Below are 20955 nucleotides of genomic sequence, written 5' to 3'. Positions count from 1 at the left end.
AGAATAGAGCAGTTCACGGGGTCAGTGAGCACAGAAAAATCTCTGGAGGGAAAACCCTCAACACAAAGCATAATTGTAGAGGGGAAAAAAAAAAACTATAAAGCCCATTTTAGATAGTAATGGAGTGTTTCCTTCTTGAGAACTGCCTAGACTGTCCCAGTGCCTAAGCTGCCTGTCACTCCACTCCCCTGCATGGGCCTCAGCCCGCAGGGTGGAGGGACTGAGCAGCCTGGCTCTCTGGTCTAGCAGCACCACAGTTTTCCAGTCTATGGAGTTAAGGACTACATTGTGGCATTTTGATATGAGAATGTGTTGGCATTCCTCAGCCTCAGAGCAGATCTCTTGGTCATTCCTGACTTAATTCTTCAGGACACAATGCCATCATGACTTCAATGTTAACACCATAGTCATGTGACCCCCAGAGAGACTGATGGTTTTATTGTGATAACCAAAATCCCAGAAACTTGATCATGACATTGCTCTAGTTTGATTGAGTACAGTGTCCCCTCAGAGGTCCTGGTTGTTAAAACACAATGTGTGGTGGTGGGGAGACCTCTAAGAGGTGGGACCTCGTTAAGACCCTTATCCCATCAGGACCACACCCTTCGAGGGGGCTATGGACCTTTGGGGTGTGTGTGTGTGTTGGAGGGGACAGTCCTCCACACCCCACACAAGGTTAAGTGATCCTCCACTGTGGTGTATGCTCTCTAATCAGCTGCCTAAACCCACAAGAATCAATCTTGGACTTGAACCTCCAAAACTCATTTGATGTAGTATGAAGCTACTCATTAATATTTGTAATTCTTGTTTCTGTGTGTGTGCTGTGTATGAACATACGTATGGATGTTCATTTGTACACATATGTATAGACAGCAGAGGTTGATATTGGCTGTCTTCCCCGATGGCTCTCCATTTTTTATTGTATTACTGAGGTGGGGTCTCTCCTTTTGCTGAGGGAGGGCAGCTATTGAGAATCCCACCTGAGCTGCTGTGATGAAACACAGACTAAAACCAACTTGGAAAGGAGAGGGGTGACTTGAATTAGAGGTTACAGTCCATCATTGTAGGAAGCCAAGGAGGGACTTGAAGGCAAGCTGAAGCAAGGGCTGTAGAGCAGTCTGCTTACTAGCTTGCTCTCCACGTTCTCTTTTTATACGGCCCTGGTTGATCTGCCTAGGAATGGCAACACCCACAAGTCGGCCGGGGTCTCCTGTATCAATCAGCAGACAAGAAAATGCCCTATAGACAGACAAATCTGACACAGGGAATTCCTTGGTTAGGATGTTGAGGGTTAGTCCATTATCGTCATGGTGGGGGGTATGGCCGTACATAGGCAGACACGGTGCTGGAGAGGGAGCCGAGAGTGATTACATCTGGATTTACTGGCAACAGGAAGTGGTCTGAGACAGTGGGTGTGGCTTGAGCATATAAGACTGAAACCTCAAAGTCAACCTCCACAGTGACGCACTTCCTCCAACAAGGCCACACCTACTCGAACAAGGCCACGCCCCTAGTAGTTCCGCTCCCTTTGGGGGCCGTTTTCTCTCACACCGCCACAGATGCCCTCTTCCCAGGTCTGTGTAGGATGTGTCAGGCTGACAAAAACTAACCAGGGCAGCTGCCACGCCAGCCAGAGTTTATACAGCGGCTAGAGACCCAAACTCATGCTAGCGCATCAGTTTCGTCCACTGGGCTCTCCCCAGCCCGTTTCTGCTAATTTTCTTAAAAATGTACCTGTCTGAAAATTGCTTTTAACTGGTGATAAAAATAAAGCAATACTCTGAAACCCTCTTTTAAAAGTGTATTTCTAATACCGCCTCCCTTCAACCTTTTCTCTCCTTTCTGGTTGATAGCAAAACCCCTTAGAAAAGTTCAAATGAGATAAATGCTTCACCCAAATATATAGTCTGGAGAAAGCGGTGAAAATGTATCTTGTTCCAAAGGGTCACAGAAAAGATGAGAAATCTTATAAGCCCTGTGCCCAGACACTCGGGGGGGGGGGGGAGCAAACAAGACAGACGTGTCAGACACAAGGCTTGGTTGGCCCTTATACTAGTCCTCACCCTCATTTCTCTACCAGCTGCCTCCTTGCAGGAGCCCCAGCCTTGAGCAGTCCAACCCAACCCCTCTCCCAAACCTCAGAGCAACTCTACAATGAGATAAGGTATAGGCATCGTAAGTAGAAATGCCACACATGCATTGCGAGACTGCTGCATTAGGCAATGTTTGTAAGAAAAACTACACACCCTAGTGCTAACAGGACAGCTATCGGGAGTCCAAAGGCCGTATGTGCCATTTACCAGCCACGGCCCTGGAGGTGAGTAACTTAACTATGTTGTACCGTGAATGTAAAATGAAATTAACAGTACCTATTCTGCCGTTTGGGAGAAGATTATTCACAGGATTACCTAGAATAGTGCCTAGACATAACTAATTATAATTTAGTTGTCACTATTATACTAAACATACATTTTATAAATTTGGGAAGCTAACTATGACAAAGTTAATGTAAAATGTGTTCAAGTTTGAAAGGGTTTACCAATAACCAAGATCTTTTGCCTAAACAGGAAACCTATCGTGTCCTAAAAAGAACACCTGGTTCCCAAATCTAGTAGCTCCTTAGCAGTAATAAAAGCTAAGTGCTCAAGCAGACTCATCCGGCTTTCCATTTTCATATATTGGTGGTCCCGAAGAGCTGACCTTAGATAACTCAGTAAAAACACAGCAAAACAGACACACGCCTGCACTTAAACCGTTAGTCACAAAGGGGTGGCGTCACCCTGTGTCATTCTGTGTCTGGAAAACACACCGTGTGCACTTGGAGGATGAGGAGAGGCACGGCTATGAGGCGGTGTGAGCTTGCGGTCTGCTTCGGCCTCAGGAGCCCGAGGGCACCTCTCTATATTTTTATACGCTCTCTAAGACGCTGGACTAAGAGGAGATATTAAAACACGGCTTGCTTTGGTTTCTCACCTTTTCTGAGGTTATAAGACAAGAAAAGAACTACAAAATATTTCATTGAACTGAAAATTATTTCCTACAATGACCCAAAGAAAGTTTAACCAATTATCCTAGGCAGGTCAGTGCTAGGAATGGGGACTGTGCTGGTCTGAATAGAAATGGCCCCAGACACTCAAGCGTCTGAATGCTTGGACCATAGGGAATGGCACGAGGCGTGGCCTTGTTGGAAGAAGTGCGTCACTGTGGAGGCGGGCTTTGAGGTCTCATATGCTCAAGTCATACCCAGTGCGGCTCGCGGTTTCCTTCTGCTGCTTGCGGGTCTAGATGTCTGTCAGTCCCTCTCCAGCACCGTGTCTGCCTGTGTGCCTCCTTGCAAGGCCACATGTTAACTGCGCATTTAACTGAGGGACAAGCACTAGCTTTCCGAAGCCGCAGCAGCACGCCGACACTCCCACCAACGGTCCTTGAGGGGTCTGCTGTCAGCGTCTGGCCACCACTGGGCACCTTCCATTTTCCCGCTTGTTGTTAAATAGCAGCCATCCCAGTGTGAAGGGGATTTGTTTTCATTATGCTGAGCGCCTTTTCATGGGTTTGTTGGCCACTTGTCTATTTTCTTTGGGAAAGTGCCTATTCATACCTTTCCCACTTTTTAGTTGGTTTATTTATTTATCTTTTATTGTTGGCTGGCAAGCATTATGTCCAGTTGTTTCTGTGAGTATATGAAACACTTTAAGCCTATTGTACATCTGGTCCTCTCCTTTCTTCCACTCTTAAAGGAAACGGAAGTTCTTCCTGATAATGAACAACTCAAGAGTTATGTGAGGTCTGACAATGTACTTGCAAGTAAACAACACAAAATACCTCCCAATTTGCCTTTAAGTTTGCACTCCAGGCTTGGATTACAGGCGACGCCAAACCGCCATTTCTTATGAGTGTAAGGAGTAAGGTTCCCCCCCTTTCCCCCCTGGACCCCCTGCAGTGCCAGTACCAAACAACACACAGAGACGCTGTATTAGGTACTAGTTTTTTATCGGCTAGCTCTGTCTTAAGTATTAACCCATATTAACCCTTTTTTAAGATTTTGTTAAATTTTAAGTGGAAGTTTTTATTAGCCATGTTGCGGGACCATAATGTTATGAGTATGATTTTTCCTGCCGCCGGTCCCACCGCGGCGCCAGCCCCAAATAACACTCAGAGACTCTGTATTAGATATAATTCTGTTGGCCTGTTTCTTGTTTCATATTGGCTAGCTCTGTCTTAAGTATTAACCCATTTCTAATAATCTAAGTATTTCCACGTGGTCTCATCTTACTGGAGAGTGGGGCAGAGACCTCTGTCCTCCCCGTCTCTACCTGCTGACCCCTCCCTACTACTTCCTGGAATCCTCCTTGTCTCCTAGTCCCTCCTATCTTGCTTTCCTATTGGCCAACAGTGCTTTATTCATTAACCAGCATGAGAAACATATACAGAATGACATCTCCCATCATATGAGTGCTTACTATATATGCTGAGGCTCTGTGCTACTTGCCTGATCATCCTCACAAGAATCCCACATGACAAGAACTGCCATCAATCCAAAGAAGCCACACTGTTCCGTCACCCCACTGCCTCTCAACCCTGAAACGGTGACACTGGTGACACTCTTTGTCCTGTTGCTTACAATTAAGCCTGTTTTGGAAAATACCAATCGCTATATTGCTGGCATGTCATGTCATTTTTAGGTGTGCGTCTTCCCCAACCTCCACCCCGAGTCTACACAAATCTTTTAAGTTGGTTTTAGAAGTTGCTCTTTTATTCAAGTTAGACTGTCTCTCTCTCTCACACTCACACACACACACACACCCCAAACAAATGAGTGAGTCACCTGATTTAGACCTTTGCCTACACTTCTGAACTGCACAAGACTACTCAGGGTAGTCTCACTCAGCAGCACAACCAAGGTCTCAGCTCTTTCCCAGCACCAATGTTAAAAGGTCCCAAGTGCTAGCCAGAGACCAGACCATCTAACAGAACCCCAAATATCATAAAGTTTTATGTAAGTGATGGCTCTGCAAACAGAATCTAAAAGGTGTTCCTCTTAAGATGAAATCTAAAAGGTAATACATCTCATGACAAAGCTGGTAAGAATAGAAAGCTAGAATTTAGTTGTATTTTCTAAGTGGTACTGGCATGCACATAGGGAACCCAGCTCTACTACACATGCCCCAAGAATCAGGGGCCCCAGAGCATGAAGGAACTCCTCACTGGCTCTGGATCTATGACTTCCAAACATTTCCTGTTCCTTCTAGAACTAAAATGTATTTACACTGACAAAAAGTTCAGTGATACCAAGTCTTGTTTCATGATATTATACTATAATTTAGAAAATAATTTAAGTAAATAGTTGTGCTTTTTTTTTTTTTTTTTTCATGAGTTCACCTGCCCAACAGTCTACTTAAATGAGACAGGACCTGTGACACATCTGGGTGTGAGCATGACTGGGTAGTGAGGGTGAGTAACACAGGAATTCCTTCTAAATCTTCCTCCAGAGAAGCGAACAAACTTTCCAGCCTTTTCCTAAAGGTCACTCATCTAATGGACTCAGTGGCATAAAACCCAGGATCTGGCGGATAGCAGGTGTTGAGGTTTGCATAAGAAATGTCTCTCTGTCTCTGGGAGTGGTGGCACATGCCTTGATCCCAGCACTAGGGACCCAGAGGTAGGTGGATGTCTGAGTTCAAGGCCAGCCTGGTCTACAGAGCAAATTCCAGGACAGCCAACACTACACAGAGAGACACTGTCTCAAAATGTATAAACAAACAAACAAAATACAGCTCAGGGCTAGAGAGATGTCTGAGCAGTTTAGGAGCACTGGCTGCTCTTTCAGAGGACCAGAGTTCGATTCCCAGCACCCATGTCAGACAACTCACAACTCAGCTACTCCCGCTCCAGGGGAACCAACACCTCTGGCCTCCACAGGCACCAGCACTCACTTGTACATACCCATAAGCACACACACACACACACACACACACACACACACACACACACACACACACACACACAGAGAGAGAGAGAGAGAGACGATTTAAGGTAATAAAACTAAGTACTTTTAAAAAGAAAAAAAAGAAAGAAAGAAATGTCTCCTCCAGCCACGTGCATGTGTTCAAGCCTTTGTCCCCAGCTGGCGGGGCTATTTTAGGAGGTGCTGGAAATTTAAGAGGGTCACTGGGAAGACATGCTGCCCTTGGTTAGCCTCCGGCCCTGTCAGCTACCTGCTGTGGGGTGAGCTGCTCCGCCCACCACCTATTTCTTACATGATGTTCAGCTTCGCCTACAACAGAGCCTGCAGCCATGGGCTAGCTGAAACCTCCACAACTGTGAACAAAAATACATTTTATTTCCTATTTAACAGTTTCTCTCGGGTAACACACTGGGACTGTTTCTTGAAAAAGAAGATTAAAAACTGTTGTTAGAATGAATCAGTTTATTTCCTAAACTTAACCTAACTGCACGTGCACACAGAAGCACGCTCACACACAAGACACACACACATACAGACGGACTCACGCATGCACGTGCACACACACACACACACACACACACACACACACACAATGTGGAGCTGAAGGGCAGTCTCAGAGGTTAAGAGCACTTACAGTTCCCGTCATATCGCCTAACCCTACCAATGAGTGGCACAGCTGCCTATAACCCTATTTCCAGGGGATCCCCTGCCCTCCTCTAACCTCTGCAGACAATGCACACATGCTGTGCACATACAGACACGCAAGTACACACACACACACACACACACAAATAAAAACAAATTTTTACAGAAACTATAGAAGCTCACTACTTTGTAAGCTGATTTAAAATATATTTCTAACATTGTTGGACAACGACTCCCTCCGAATATATGGGTCATTAAATGGAAAGCTCAGCACCAGGCATGGGATAGCTCCCCAGCACATGTTTGTCAGGGAGGCCACACAAGCTATTTGCCCTCGCTCTTGGTTGCCCAACAGAACTAGAGGGTGGCACCCTACTGCCGAAGACATGACACACTCTGGTATCAGGACAAAGAGAAATAAAGCTGGAAAGGACCTGAAAACTTCCTGCTGATTGACAGAAAAGTATTACACAGGCCACCGGAGGAGAGATGACATCAACACTGTCCACACAGCCAACCCTGCATACTACATACAACAGTACCCTGCCAGACACCATGCGCCCACTGGTGATAGTGGCAGGAAAGTTATGGAAGTAACCAGCGCCATCTGGATTGGATCTGAGGCCTGTTCCACGGCAGCAGTCACAGGAAGCGATACAAGGAATGTGCTGGGGGTGGGGGCCAAGGACACAGCTCCTTTGAGTGCTTGCCTAGCATGAGCAAACCCTGCACTCAATCCCCTGTGCTGCCAATAACAACAACAGGGGGCAGAGAATAACAAAAGGGAGGGAGGGAAAAAAGACAAAAGTGCACTTTGAAGGGCAGGTATCAGAAAAGTGAATTCTGAGGGCCAGGCGGCAGAGTGGAAAACTAGAGTACTGATAGAACACAGAACTATCCATATAAAGGTAAAGGTTTTATGCTAAAGGCAACAACCCTCAAAGTGCAGAATGTGGTTGCCGTGTGACAATACTCCTCAAGCACAACTTGCCACTCCTCTGTGTTTACATCCTCACGAGAAAAAAGCCCTGCTGGTCTTACTATTGCTGGCTTTACAGCACAGCCCACCAAACTGTGCTTGTGGCCACTGACTTTTTCACTGTATCACAGGTTTAATTTTTAAAGCCATGTTCACACGAGAATATTCTCAATGAATTGTGAAATATTTAATTTATTAAATCTTGGCCTTAAATATATATTTAATATTCTCATAGATAAGTATTCAAAGAGCACTTACATGACAAACACATGTAGTCACCAGAGTTACCAGCTAAATTAGCCGCCTCGCTGCCTTTTTTTGTAAATATGATTTTTACTGTTAGTCTTAATGACATTAGAAAGGCCATAGTTATTCTGACTTAATTATTTGACTAATGGCTTCTAAAGAATGGAGAGGGCCTGACCCTTCAGGGAAAAAGAAGGAAGAGGGTCTGCTGGGGGAAAGCTGTATCCGTAAGGAACTACCTTGCAAGCGCAAGGACCTGAGTTCAAGCCTTAAAAACCCATGTTCCAAAAGAAAATCTGGGGCTGGGGAGACAGCTGGGCAGTGAAGACCACTCTACCCCTGCAGGGTAGGAATTCAACTCCCAACTGCCTGAAATTAGTTCCAAGGGACCTGAGGCCTTCTTTTGGCCACAGCAAGAAGCCACACTCACGGACAAATACAATGACTGGCAAGATGACTCAGAAGGTAAAGACCTGTCGTACAACCTTGGCAGCCTTCGTTTAAAGCCTACAACCCAGATGGAAGGAGAGAATGACTCCCAAAAGTTGTCCTTTGACCTGCACACACTCTCTGTAGCATGTGCAAAACCAAGTTCACACACACACTGAGTCATAATAAATTTTATACTTACTTATGTGTATGAGTGTTTTGTGATGAGTGTCTGTGCCCTTAAACACCTACAGGCATTGGGTTACCTAGGGCTGGAGTTACAGATGGCTGTGAGCCACCCATTGTAGGTAGTGTGACCTACAAGTAGAGGGTTCAATCCCAAAATACTGCTTCCAACTTCACAGACCAGCCTCAAATCGTATGTACTCCCAAGTTTCCATCGCTTCTGCCAGGCGGAAGAGGTTCCCACCTGCCCCATCAAGAGACAAGGCACGGGTAGGGAGCTCCCCACTGCTCCCCGCTCTGGGATGCAGGCTACCTTCGCACACACCAGCAATCCATAGTCCAGAGCTCCCAAGCCTCGCCTGCCATTCATTCCACTCTCCATCTGGGACCTTACAAGGCAGGCATGACTGGTCAAATCACTTTGTGACTGCGCTCAGCTTCCGTGGCCTCTTCCTGGAGATGGTGCAGGGGCTAATTTCAACCGCACCAGCCAGTGGCTGTGTGGATAGCCCTCAGTCTGAGGCACTGGGCATAAACGACTCTTCCAAGAAACATACACACTAATGAAAGACTAGCGATACGAATCACAGGCGACAGAGTGTCAGGACGGCACAGCTGCACCAGGCACACGAGACAGGAAGACTAGGAGAAAGAAAATGAGCATCAGACACAAGCTCACAGAACCACAAGGGAGGCCCGCATAGTCAGGCCCTGCACCTCCCTTTCCCTTGCAGAGACGCCCTTCACATGCTGACCCTTCCCTTCCCCGACTACCGTCTGTGTGCACCTCAATGACACGACTCTCCATTAGATCGTCTTCTCCTTCTTTTTTAATTAATTTATTTTTTACATTCCACATTAGGTGTTCTCGAGCACTTCGCTTCCAGTTCTTATAACAGCTGGAAATCATTTATTTGTATATTTGCTTGTTTATCTGCCCCACTGAAATATAAATAGAGTAAGGACAGAGACCCTGTCAGAACTGTCCTTGCTTCTGCCACACCGCCTGGCACACGGCAGTCAAGCAGGCATGGTTCTGGCTCTGCAGAGGAAACAGGCCTGAAGGAATGGGAACAGAAGCCTCCAGAGGACACAGGCCAAGACAGGAGTGTCCAGCACATGGGAAGGGGTCCATCAGTCACCTCCCCTCCCATGTCCAGGCACAAACTATGTGTGAGAAATGCACTCACAAGAGCTTACTGCATGGGAGGGCAGAAGGCCCAGCCAGCAGGCAGAACCACACTCTCACACTTAAGGCCCCTGGGACCCGAGCAAAGGTGCCAACCTCAGCATGATGTCTGAAGGGCTTCAAGAGGGCTCACACAGCCACCCGAAGGGCGGCAGTCTTGGGTTGTATGGTTTTCTACAGCAGACTGTTAGCGGCATAAATGTAGGAAACAGAGCCCAGACAGATGGTGCGATGGGTCTAGGGATGAAAACTTGCAGAGATGAAATGAAATGGAACAAAAACCAGGGGACAGGGTGGAGCTGAACGAACCAGCTTGGCAGTCCCAGATGTACAAAGGAGGAGATGAAACTAATAGGAAGCTGACCCTGACCTAAGACGAGAATATGGAAGACTGAGAGAATAGGTCACATCCTCATTTGGCATGTGCACATGCCTGCACATACGTGCACACATGTGCGTGCACACACATACACTTGCACAATTTCAAACATTTTTTAGAAAAACAAGAATAATAAAGAAAAAGGTAGTTAAAACTGCTGGACTACAGTTCTAGATCTTTCTGTCCAAGAATTTCCCTGGTCTTTATCGAAAGCAAAATGATAGCTTGCAGTAAGCGAGTGAACCGTAGCATGCACCACAGGGCTGGCAGGGCTTCTACTACACGTGCACCGAAGACTGGCATGACAGACGGGCAAGGCAGCAACCCAACCCAGGCTTCAGCTCTCAGACAAGCGCTGGCTGCCAATGTGCTGCCACAAATCAGGAGAGTACATCTACAGTTATTAATTAGCTCACTAACTAAGAGGCTGAGGCCGTGCCGCTGGCAGGCCTGCCTCTGGTGCCCACAGCCCACAGGTCCACCATCTCCTACACTGAGCACCCTTCGCTGGTGCCCACATCAGCCCTGGCAGGTGAGGCTCTACAGGCTTTGGGTCTTTTTGCCTTGTTTAAATTTTCAAAACATCTCTTCAATAGGCATCTCCTGCTTCTGTAGTAAGAAAACCACGTTATCTTTTTAAATTACAAAAATCACAACTATAATATCATCTCAGCTGATGTGATCAAAACAACTACAGAGAACACATAATGACTGCGCTTTAAAATTAACTCAAGCAAAAGGAAACGCGAGGTTACAATTACTGCAGGGTTACCCTTCCTCTGACACTAATTAAGACTGCAGATTGGACAGACAGCTACACCACTGTGCAAAACAGATCCGTCTCCCTGGAGAAAGAACAGCTTCTACGGGCACTCAACTCACAAGACAGCTGTTTTTAAGGATCCGTTTCTGTGAAGTTAAAGTTTCTTTCACAAAAAAAGCAGGTGAAATCTTTCCTCTCAGAAACCACATCCCATAACCGTAATTAATATAATGTTTATGGTATAAAATAATTCTTGATCTTCATCTGACATTGCATTTTTGTTTGGGTTTGGCTTTCTGGGTAGTTATTTGCTCATTTTGGATTGTTTGTTTGTTTGCTTGAAACTAGGTCTCACTGTATGACCCTTGCTAACGTGAAACTCACTATGTAGCCAAGGCTAGCCTCAAATCCCCCTACCTTCACCGTCAGACCACTGAGATCATAGTTATAACCACCTTACCCCTCTTCTTAGACTGCTATCTTACTTGACCAACAGTACAGATGTTTCTGAAGAGGAAATGGGGGTTATCTCCCAATAGATGCATCGTAAACTGAAAATATCCAAATGGCAAAAGCATCCAATGCTCCTAATTTATCAGATGTCACTGCCTGGCAACACAGAACACTGGAGGGTTATCTGATGGCCTGTGATCCAGCAGCTCACTGGAGGGTTGGCAGGACTGTGATCCGTGGCTCCCTAGGAGCGCCTTCCCCAAGAACGCCATCACCAGCCCAGGGAAAACGCGGCTCAGCATGCCAAGTGCAGAACCTGCTGAACTCAGGTTACTCTTACAATACTGTGCTCAAGACATCTAACTAAACCTTAGCTAGGCCAGCGTCTTATTTATGGGATTCTCTTCCTCACACAATTTCTAACAACTTATACAACTCATTTATCTCACACAATCTGAGACCCAAAGAGTAAATCACATTATCTGCACCAGAAAGATAGAGTACAAGGCTTAAAGTAACTTAGTGGAGCAGGGTTGGCATTTCTTTTTCTCTCCTTCAAACCACTCACCCTGGAGGATGAACTCCAAAGGGATCCTTTACACAGGAGCAAACAATGTGAACTGTCAATTAGCTTCCTACCTCCTGGGGAGTCCAATCCATGCCAGCCCTCTCCTCTCCACCCCAAGTCTGCCTCACAGCACTAGTCCAGCCATTCCACACCATTCATCAATACATGGCTGCAGAGGGGCCTCCATGCGATGGGCACAGGCCTATGACATGGGGATAAGTCTAAGTACAACACAGATGATACTCTTTGCTCTCGAAAAGGCGATACCCTAACAACAACTACCCTCCCCAAAGCATCTTCTTCCCAAATTTTGCTCATTATTAAAATAGCAATTATATTTGCATAGACCCTAAAGTAAGTACTACTTCCAATTGCCCACTGCTATTTGCTAGAGCCAGGCCTAGGCTGGCACTTGAGAAGCCAGGTTGGAGGGCAATCACAAGTTCAAAGCCAGGCAGGGCTAGCCTATACATCAGGAATGAAAGACAGAAAAATTGAAGTTTCCACTGGGAATAATTAGCCCTGAATACACAGACCCACAAAATAGACACATGTACAGAGAAGGCTCCAGTGCCTCTGTTTAAGTGGCTTTGTTCAAACTCAGGGTCTTCCTTAGAACATGGCATTAAAGGCCAGACTCCATCTATAGCTTACAAACTCATGCCGTCAGAAATCAAGACCTATTGAGGATGAAAAGCACTGCCCTGCTATTTTAGGAAGAGGGCATTATTTAACTCTAACCCTCAAGGAGAAAACAAGCCACTTGCTATTAGAATCACATTCTAATTCAGCTGAATCCAAAATCCTTCAGAGTTCAGTTCCTGGTTCCACCACTCAGTTAAGGGTGAATGTACCTGGTACCACTTCCACAAAGCCTCTGGGAGCCCCATGCCGCACAACTATGAGATGGGGTTTGATGGTCACTAGGAAGCATAGATAAACTCAGGCCAGGGAACAAAGGCCAGGTCGGATGCACCATCATAGTGTCTGGGCAATCAGCTAGCAAGTTACTATCACTGGCTCTACCAAGACAGGGTCCAAAGAGGATGAGTTCACACAGGTTAGTTTGTTTCACATTCGATTCGTCAAGTGGCTACAAACTGTTTCAGCAACAACCCATCTTCACGTTTAGTAACGTAAGATTTGTTGCTCATTTTTTAAAGGCTCTCCAAGTGGACCAGTAACATCTTTCACTCAGGCCTTGGCAGCACTGAAGTGACCTTCTACAGCCGCTTCAACCCTCTAAACTGGCCAGCATGGAAATGCCTGGATAGGCTCCCAGCTCTCTCCCTCACCACACTTCTATAGTCTTGTGTTCTCAAAGCAAGTCCACACAAGTAAAACTGTGTCTGCAAGTCTGACTACCCTTCTCTAGTGCTCTAATCCTGTTTTTCATGCAAAGCACTTTAGGAAACTCTCTGCAAGCTAAAAGATGGGGACTACTGCCAGGCAGTTGCTGAGGCTTACCTGGAGCCAGTTTACGTGAACAACTCTTCAAGGGAGTGTTTAAATGGGCCCCCCCAACCCCACCCCTCCAGCCTTCCACCTAATTACCACACACATTATTGCCTGTCAAGTAATCTCTAAGTGCCTAAACAACAGAAATCAGGGATGGAAAAAAAAAAAAAAAAAAAAAAAACAAGAAAGGAAGAAAGAATCATATGCCTATAAAATGTGCCCGCCAAAACAGCCCAAGAGTTTTGGGCTCCGGCTAAGTTTCTGCAGCTACTTGCTGGCTACGCTCCTTAACTTTGGTTTCCAGAGCATATTCACAGAGATCAAGTGATTAATGCACACGGATGCTACAAGAGGGCTCATTGTCAGCTGAAACGTTACAGGTGCATGAATGCTCTGACTTCATGGCTCACTACGAAGCAAGCTGACAGCAGCGAGCTGCTCTTCTTGCCACAGGAGGTAGAGGCAGGCTGATCTCTGTGAGGTCGAGGCCAGCCTGATCTGTGGATTGAGTTCCAGGACAGCCAGGGCTGGCGCACAGAGAAACCCTGTCTCGGAAAAAAAAAAAAAGAAAAGAAAAGAAAAACTTTATCATTGCCTTTGATGGGTCTCCAAGTGCTTCTAGAACGTAGGCTCTGTAAAACCTTTGTTGTATGTACGTGCATGCACTAGTGTGTGAAGATACGTTTACCCATTTGGTGACTGAGATTCTTTTCCTCGATGGCTCTTCTACCTTCCTTTTAGGGGACAGTCTGTCACTAGAGCTTTCCTTTGGCTAGTGTAGCCAGTAAGCCCCAGGGGTCTCCTGTGCCCCTGCTCCTGCCGTTAGGCCGGCCTTTATGTTGCGGTGATTCTCCCACAAATGACCAAACCAGCTTTGGTGTGGGCCCTGGGGATCTGAACTCAGTACTCCATGCTTGGACAGAAAACACCTTACCCACTGAGCTACCTCCCCGAGAAATGCACACAGTGGACTGGAGAGACAGACTGCTCTCCCAGGGAACCCAGCGTTCAATCCCTAGCACGCACATGGTGGCTCATAGCTATCCCTAACTCCAGTTCCAGGGGCTCCGACGTCCTCCTCAGGTTCAGAAAAATGCATGCAGGCAAAACACATACAAAACATTTTTTTAAAAATTAATATCATAAACAATTAAAAAGAAACACTCAAGGAGAGCCCGTCATCGCAGTGATGCTGTTAACAAGGGTAGAAAACGGCACACTACTGTCTAGTAAACTGACCAAGTTCTCACGGATCAGTAAAGTGGTATATTATCCAGCTATTGAATGGACAAATATAGACATGGAAAGACTTTTTGGGGGGTTGAGAAAACAAGTTAAAAGGTAAATCTGTGAGCTGGGTATGGTGGTTGGTGTGTGCTTGGATTCCAAAACCAGGGTAGCAGAGGTAAGAGGGTCTTTTGCAAGACTGAGGGTAGCCTGGTCTACACAGCCAGACACATGTCTCTCTCTCCCTCTCTTAGGCAGAGAGGAAAAGAATGAGAAGAAAAAGAAAGCAGCTGGGAAAATAAAATGGCTCCGTGGTAGAGGCCCTGGGTTCAAGACCAAGAGTGTGTGGGAGTTTTTTTGGTTTTTTTTTTTTTTTTTTTTTTTTTTTTTTAGTGCTTCTTTTAGGCAGGTTGTAAGAAAGAATTGTTGCAAGTTAGAAGCATAGAAGCTCTGTACCAGTGAGTTCCTGGTTAGCCATGGCTAGATAGGACCTTGAAGAAGAGGAAGAGGAGGAGGCGGGAAACAGACATGCAAAGCAAGATCCCAGGTCTGGACAAAAGCTGTATATGAACAGTCATATGCACACACAGAGATGGATGATATGGCACATGTAACTTGGGTCATGGGTTTATGGGAATTTCTTAGCTCCCTTGTGTTTTCTTTTGTCTTTTTAATTCCTCCAAATGTGACGGTTTTTTAACACAAAGGCTATTAGCTATTCACTCTAAAGTGGCTTGAGATTTATTCTAAAGTAATACAATTAAGATGAAAGTGATCATGAGTTTATCTTTATTTTATAATCACATGTATATAATCCTTGGCAGCTTATTAAGTATACATGTTTAGTACCAAGAAATTATCAAGAGACTTGCTTTGCAAACACTGAGTTTCTACTTGTGACCACAAAGTAAGGCAGTACAGAGATCATGTGAGTGTTCGTTTTCAAATTCTATGTCTTATATACTCCAAATCGTCCATGTGAACGACTACTTAATAACTGGCTGTGTTCAAGTGTAGGACATGGCAGCAAATGCTTGAAATCCCAACACTGGAGGCAAGCCTGGGCTACTTGGAGGCATGTAAACTCCACCACCATTCTTCCCATTTTCAGCAAAGAAAACTGAGGCATTGAGAGGTTTGGTGACTAAATTTGAATCACTGACAAGTGACAAAACCCCAGAGTTCAGAACCTTAACTACCTCGCCCTCACATAAAACCTGTGATTTATAGGCCAAGTGGCAGACTTGGTAAAAGGAGAGCGAAGGTCATATGTCATGAAAGAAAAACTGGAAAGCATACCAATTGCCTGTATTTTCTGGAAACGACTCCTATTAGGATTATCATCTTTTATAAAAATGGTATGTGAAATGTTTAGCCACTGTTTTGCTAGATTTCCAACATATTAACCAGAAAGCCTCTACAACATTCAATATCAATTAGTCAAGCTAACAGAAATGACTAGTATACAGTGGTTGTGACTATCCAGTAACTCGACTGACTTGGCAGATGAAGGCTTAGACACCCAGGCTCATTGCAATGTGGTTCACACACTCAGCAATGATGTAAGAGAACATTCCTCCAGGCACTATTTGTTTCTACAGTAACACAAACTCTACCCTTCTGAAACATTTATCACGGCACAATTATTCCTGAAGATCATGGCCGGCAGTTTATTAGCAGCCTAACATGCAAAGCTTCTGCCACTTGGAAAGCTTGCTATCCACTTCAGGACAGTCTGAGGAGACAGTCAATAAGAAGGAAGGAAGCTGCCAAGGATCTCCAAATCTTCCTGCCCTGGAGAAGTTCCTAGAAAATGTATTGAAAATACTGACTAGTTCCCATTGTCTGATTCTTAAGTGGAGAGCCAGAAACCTGCTATGTTTCTGTAAAATTATCTGAGGTCCAGACTCTGAAACATGGAGTCACTAAAGACAAACCTTCATGTAATTAATTTTCTGTAAGTCAAAAATGCAGCAAACTAAAAAGACGAGAGGTTACGTACAGCCTAGCATCAAAGGCCCAAGGTTCAAACGTTAGCACCACACAAGGATGAATATGAGGCTGTGGGTGTAACTAGGCGATAGGGTGCATGCTTGCCATACTCCAGCCTGTTTCAGTCGCCAAAGAGAAAAGGCAGGAGCAGAGGAATTTACTAGGGCCTCTCTTTTAATCTCTTCTAAGTGTTTTAAGGGTGTGTCTCAATCTAGGTATTTGGGGAAAAGATAAAGAATGGCCAGAGGAAAAGGAAATTGCTAGCCAACAGCAAAAGAAACCAAAAAAAAAAAAAAAAAAATGCTGAGGGACAAACATTTCAGGGAACTAACTTGCCACCACTCATTTTATGCCCTATTTCACAATGTTTGCCATCTGAGCAAGCTACAGGGTTCCAAAGTACATTAAAAATGTGTTCATTTCCTCTCTTACTCAGCGAGAATAATAATAGTTTTGTGGCTGTACCACGATCTTCAGCAATTTCAACAGACACTTTTTTAGTAACTCGATTTTTTTTTTCCTGTAACATGTCCTTTCTGAAAGAAAGGCTCCTTACTGTGGCTTAAAGGGGTAGGAAATGCCTTTAGCCCTGTCACCAAATCAGTGTCCCTCACTTCTTAATTTAAACCCTTTATAACTTCCCGAGTTCTTTACATATGTCCTACAAGAGATTTTCCTTTTCGAAAAGTTATTAAGTTATACGCAAGAGCACACACACAACCGCTTCAAGCAAACTAGTAAAAAAAAAAAAATCTAAATAACAGAAAATGATAACTACGATGGCTGTTGAAACGTCTGCATGCTTGACGCTAACGTCATCTAAAAATAAAAGTATCTCAACAAATACATTCATCCTTTTAGAGGCGGTTGGAGAAGTGTCCAGCAAAGCAGCTGGCCTGCTGGCTCCTGTCCCTAGCTCCTGCCCTCACGTCCTGTCCACCACATAATCCATGAGCTAGCCTTTCTCTTCATCAGTTCAGCGGGATTAGGAACCGGGCCTCCCCGAAAATAGAACTGATATTTTCCAGAGGCATTTGTCCCTATGATTTCATTCTCTATGCTATCTTCTTATTCTGTTTTTGACCACCTAAGCACCAAGAGGAAGACACCAACAGATAAGCACAAAAGAACCGGCATCTGGCCCGAGTCTGCATGCATTTACATTTCCAGGCCGGCTCTGTTTTCTCAATATCGGAGATGAGGGCAAAGTTGGGAACTTCACCATTCAAGATGCCACCGATCGTCTCCACACCCTGCAGCTGCAGCAAGAAGCCACTCATCTATTCCTTCCAAAGCAAAGCCTGTAGCCTGAATCACAACAATAGATTGATTGCTCATAGGCAAGGGGATCGGCGAAGTTGTCTTCCAACCCAAAGGCAAACAGAAGTGAAGGGCGGTCCAGCCAGCTCCTCCCCGCTTTCCTTTTTCTGGGAATCCGTTTTGCCTTTCCTGCCCCCCCCCCCAAGGAAGGGACCGCAATCGTGCCCCGGGTGCACAGCAGAACCCCGAGTCAGTGCGTGCGCAGGGGAGGACGAAGCCGAGCCGACCCCGGGGACGCGCTGTGGCCGCACAGGGAGCCGGCGTCTGTGAAATGCCATCAGAGGCAGCCCCGGCCGGCCGCATCGCTTCGGGCCGAACGGCATTGACCGCCCGCCCTTCACTGACAGGGTCTTCCATGCAGACGCCAGAGAGAAAAAAAGGACGAGCCGGGGACTCGAGGCCGGGCACCCGGTGCCGCTCCCCAGCCCCGGATCCCCGGGAGGCCGGGCCGCCCCGTGCGGAGGCCGAGGGCGGAGGGGTCAGCCGTGGACGGACCGCCCGCCGCGAAGCCCCCTCGGGAGCAGCGGCCGCGGCTGCGGACGCCCCTTCAGCCCAAGCCCGTCCCGCCGCCCGCCGCCCGCCGGCCCCGGGAGGGCGAGAACGACCCGGCAGAGCGGCGACGGCGGCCGCGGGGCCGCACGACCCGACCCCGGGCGGCCATCGCCGCCCCCCGCCCGCGCGCCAGCCAGGCCGCCCGCGTCAGCTCCTCACCTCATCTCCGGGCGGGAGCGCGCGGCCGCCGCTCGCACAAATCAGTGCAGCCCGCACGCCGCGCCGAGGGGCGCGGGGTCCGCAGCCGCGCACACCATCCCCGCCCGCTCCCGGCCGGCCGACCCGGAGCCCGCTCGGGATGCTCCCTTGCGAGCCGCCGTAGTACGGAGCAACCAAGCTGCGCGCCCTGCCCGCGCCGCTCCAGCCTCGTCGGCCTCCTTCGCTCCCGGGCTCCGCCGCTCCCGCCTATCTCCCTCCGCCGCCTCCCTCCCTCCCCCCACCCGCCCCGCCCACAGCCAGCCCAGCCCCGCCCACGGGTGGGCGGGGAAACCGCCTGCCAATCGGACGCCGGGGCCACGCCTCCGCTCCCGCCCCTACACATGACCACGCCCGTTGGGTGGGCAAGATCGGCAAGAGCCAAAGGAAATAGAGGTGTGCAGAGTGACAGCCAGATAAACCAATCAAAGTGGTCCAGACAGCCTTTTTTTTTTTTTTCTTCTCCTCCCCTTGTCTCTTTCCAAGACGGTGTAACTAGAGGTCTCTCTGGTCTGTGCGTGTGGAGATTTTGTTCCACGCTTTGGTGCTTTGCTCTTCCCTGTGCGCGACAGTAGCTAGGACACCTTCAGAAAAATTGAAGGATTTGCAGAAAGGACGTGGAGGCAGAGGGCTAGGCGAGACAAATACTGAGGGAACATGGTAGGGGGCTACGGTTGGAATGAGGAAGGGTGTGGCCTTTTACTGTAATTTGCATAAAACGGAACCCAACTCGGCAACACCCAACTTCTCCCATTTATTGGTGGTCCCCGGGGTGGTGCCTAGCCTCTGTAGGGAGAGGAGCATGCCGGGAGTTGTAGTTCCGAGTCCGGTTGCTATGGCGTTCGTCACCGCCTCCTCCTGCGGTGTGACGGGCAGGCTGGCCAATGGCAGTGCCATTTGGGCCCGAGGAGGCGGGCTCTCTGCAGAAGGACTGGGAAGGTGGCGGCGGCGAAGGCGAAGGCGCTGGCGGTTGAGGTTGCTTGGAAGCAGGTGAGCTAGGACTGAGCAGTGCGTGTCTCGGGAAATGGGACTTCAGGCGACAGATGGAGGGGCGTCTAGCCCTGGGGCGTTGCGGGGTTGGTGCTTCGCATCACAAGCCGATCTCAGAGCTGCTCCGGCGCGGGCCTAGCTTGGCTGAGGCCGCCGGGGGCGGAGCGGGGATCGTGGTGGTACTAGACGGTTCCTGACCCTGGATCGGTTTGATTGGAGATTGATCATTGCTTCTCCGTCCGCGTTTATGTAGGCAAAGGTCTAGAGTTGCCTTTCTCCCGGGTTGGCTCCCCCGCCCCCAGCTGCGTCTCCTCCCTATAACTGTTTCTGGTGCTTTCTCAGCCTTCTCCTTGCCTTTCCTGAAGGCAGTTTCCCAAATTGAGGGTGGGTGTTCGCAGCGATGTGGCCTTGGGTCGGGAATTGCACGCTTCACTGAGCTGTCCGGTGGAATGCTTGAACCATACGAAAGATTATTCCAGGATTGTGAATGAGGTGCAGACACGGATTCTGGAACTGGGCCTGATGGTCTGCATTTGTATAAAAAAAAAAAAAAAATTGAGTATCTGCATTTTTAGCAAGCTCCCTAGTGTTGCTAGCCCACAGTAGCTGTATTTTGTATTGCCTGTTCAAGACAAATGTTGTAGGCACTTAGGTGCTCTTAGATTTCCTGGAAGTCGCATTTGAACAACGAAAAGAACACATGAAATTAATTTTACGTTTTACTTAAACCAGCATATCCAAATATTACTTAAACGTTTAAAAAAAGTCAAATATTTAAACAAGGTAGTGTATTTTTTATACCGAGCGTTAAAGATCTATTGTGTGTTTTACCCTCACAGCATTCCTTCATCCTAACTGCACACCACCTGTGGCTATTAGCTGCTACCTAGGGACCACTGTAAAAGCTCAACAGCGTTAACCGTGGGGTTGCCAGTGACCAACCCTTGGCAGCCCTGTTACACGGGTTCAGAACGACTTCCAAGATTTGATGCTGAACTTACAAAAGAAGTGGGGAAAGAAACGAACATTTATTAAAAGCCAACTTTTCTCGTGTTCACTGTGCATACCATCCCCAGGCCTTGCAGCATCCCGTCTCTTAGGGGATCTAAATCTTAGGCACCAACTACTACAGTGCATAGTTACTACTGACTTTCCAGTTTCCCTTCACCCCTGCTTCTTCCGTCCCAGCATGTAGGAGGGGGTGAGATGTTAATATTTGAAATCAAGCTGCCCAAGGCTAGAAAGCTGGCTGGGGTTAAGAGCACACCCAAGGACCCAGCATCTACCTGGTGGCTCACAACCATCTGTAACTCTAGTTCCAAGGGATTTGAACCCCTCTTCTGCTCCCCAAAGGCACAGGGCACATAGATGCAGGCAAAACACCCATACACATCTTTTTTTTTTTTTTTTTTTTTAATT

At 47.2% G+C, this 20955-nt stretch overlaps 1 protein-coding gene across 1 annotated transcript in view; it reads right to left on the bottom strand.

Annotated features, from left to right (window-relative positions):
• Window positions 1-18739, bottom strand: part of Itsn1 (intersectin 1) — a 157874-nt gene extending 139135 nt beyond the window's left edge. Inside the window, exon 1 of the mRNA XM_051191893.1 lies at window positions 18511-18739. The gene's annotated coding sequence lies outside the window, so the exon portion shown is untranslated. The remainder of the gene's footprint in view (window positions 1-18510) is intronic.
• Between the last annotated feature and the right edge of the window lie 2216 nt (window positions 18740-20955).

The sequence above is a fragment of the Phodopus roborovskii genome, unplaced genomic scaffold, assembly GCF_943737965.1.
Source record: "Phodopus roborovskii unplaced genomic scaffold, PHOROB, whole genome shotgun sequence".
NCBI classification, from domain to species: domain Eukaryota; kingdom Metazoa; phylum Chordata; class Mammalia; order Rodentia; family Cricetidae; genus Phodopus; species Phodopus roborovskii.
This window is presented reverse-complemented; position numbering and strand designations above follow the sequence as displayed.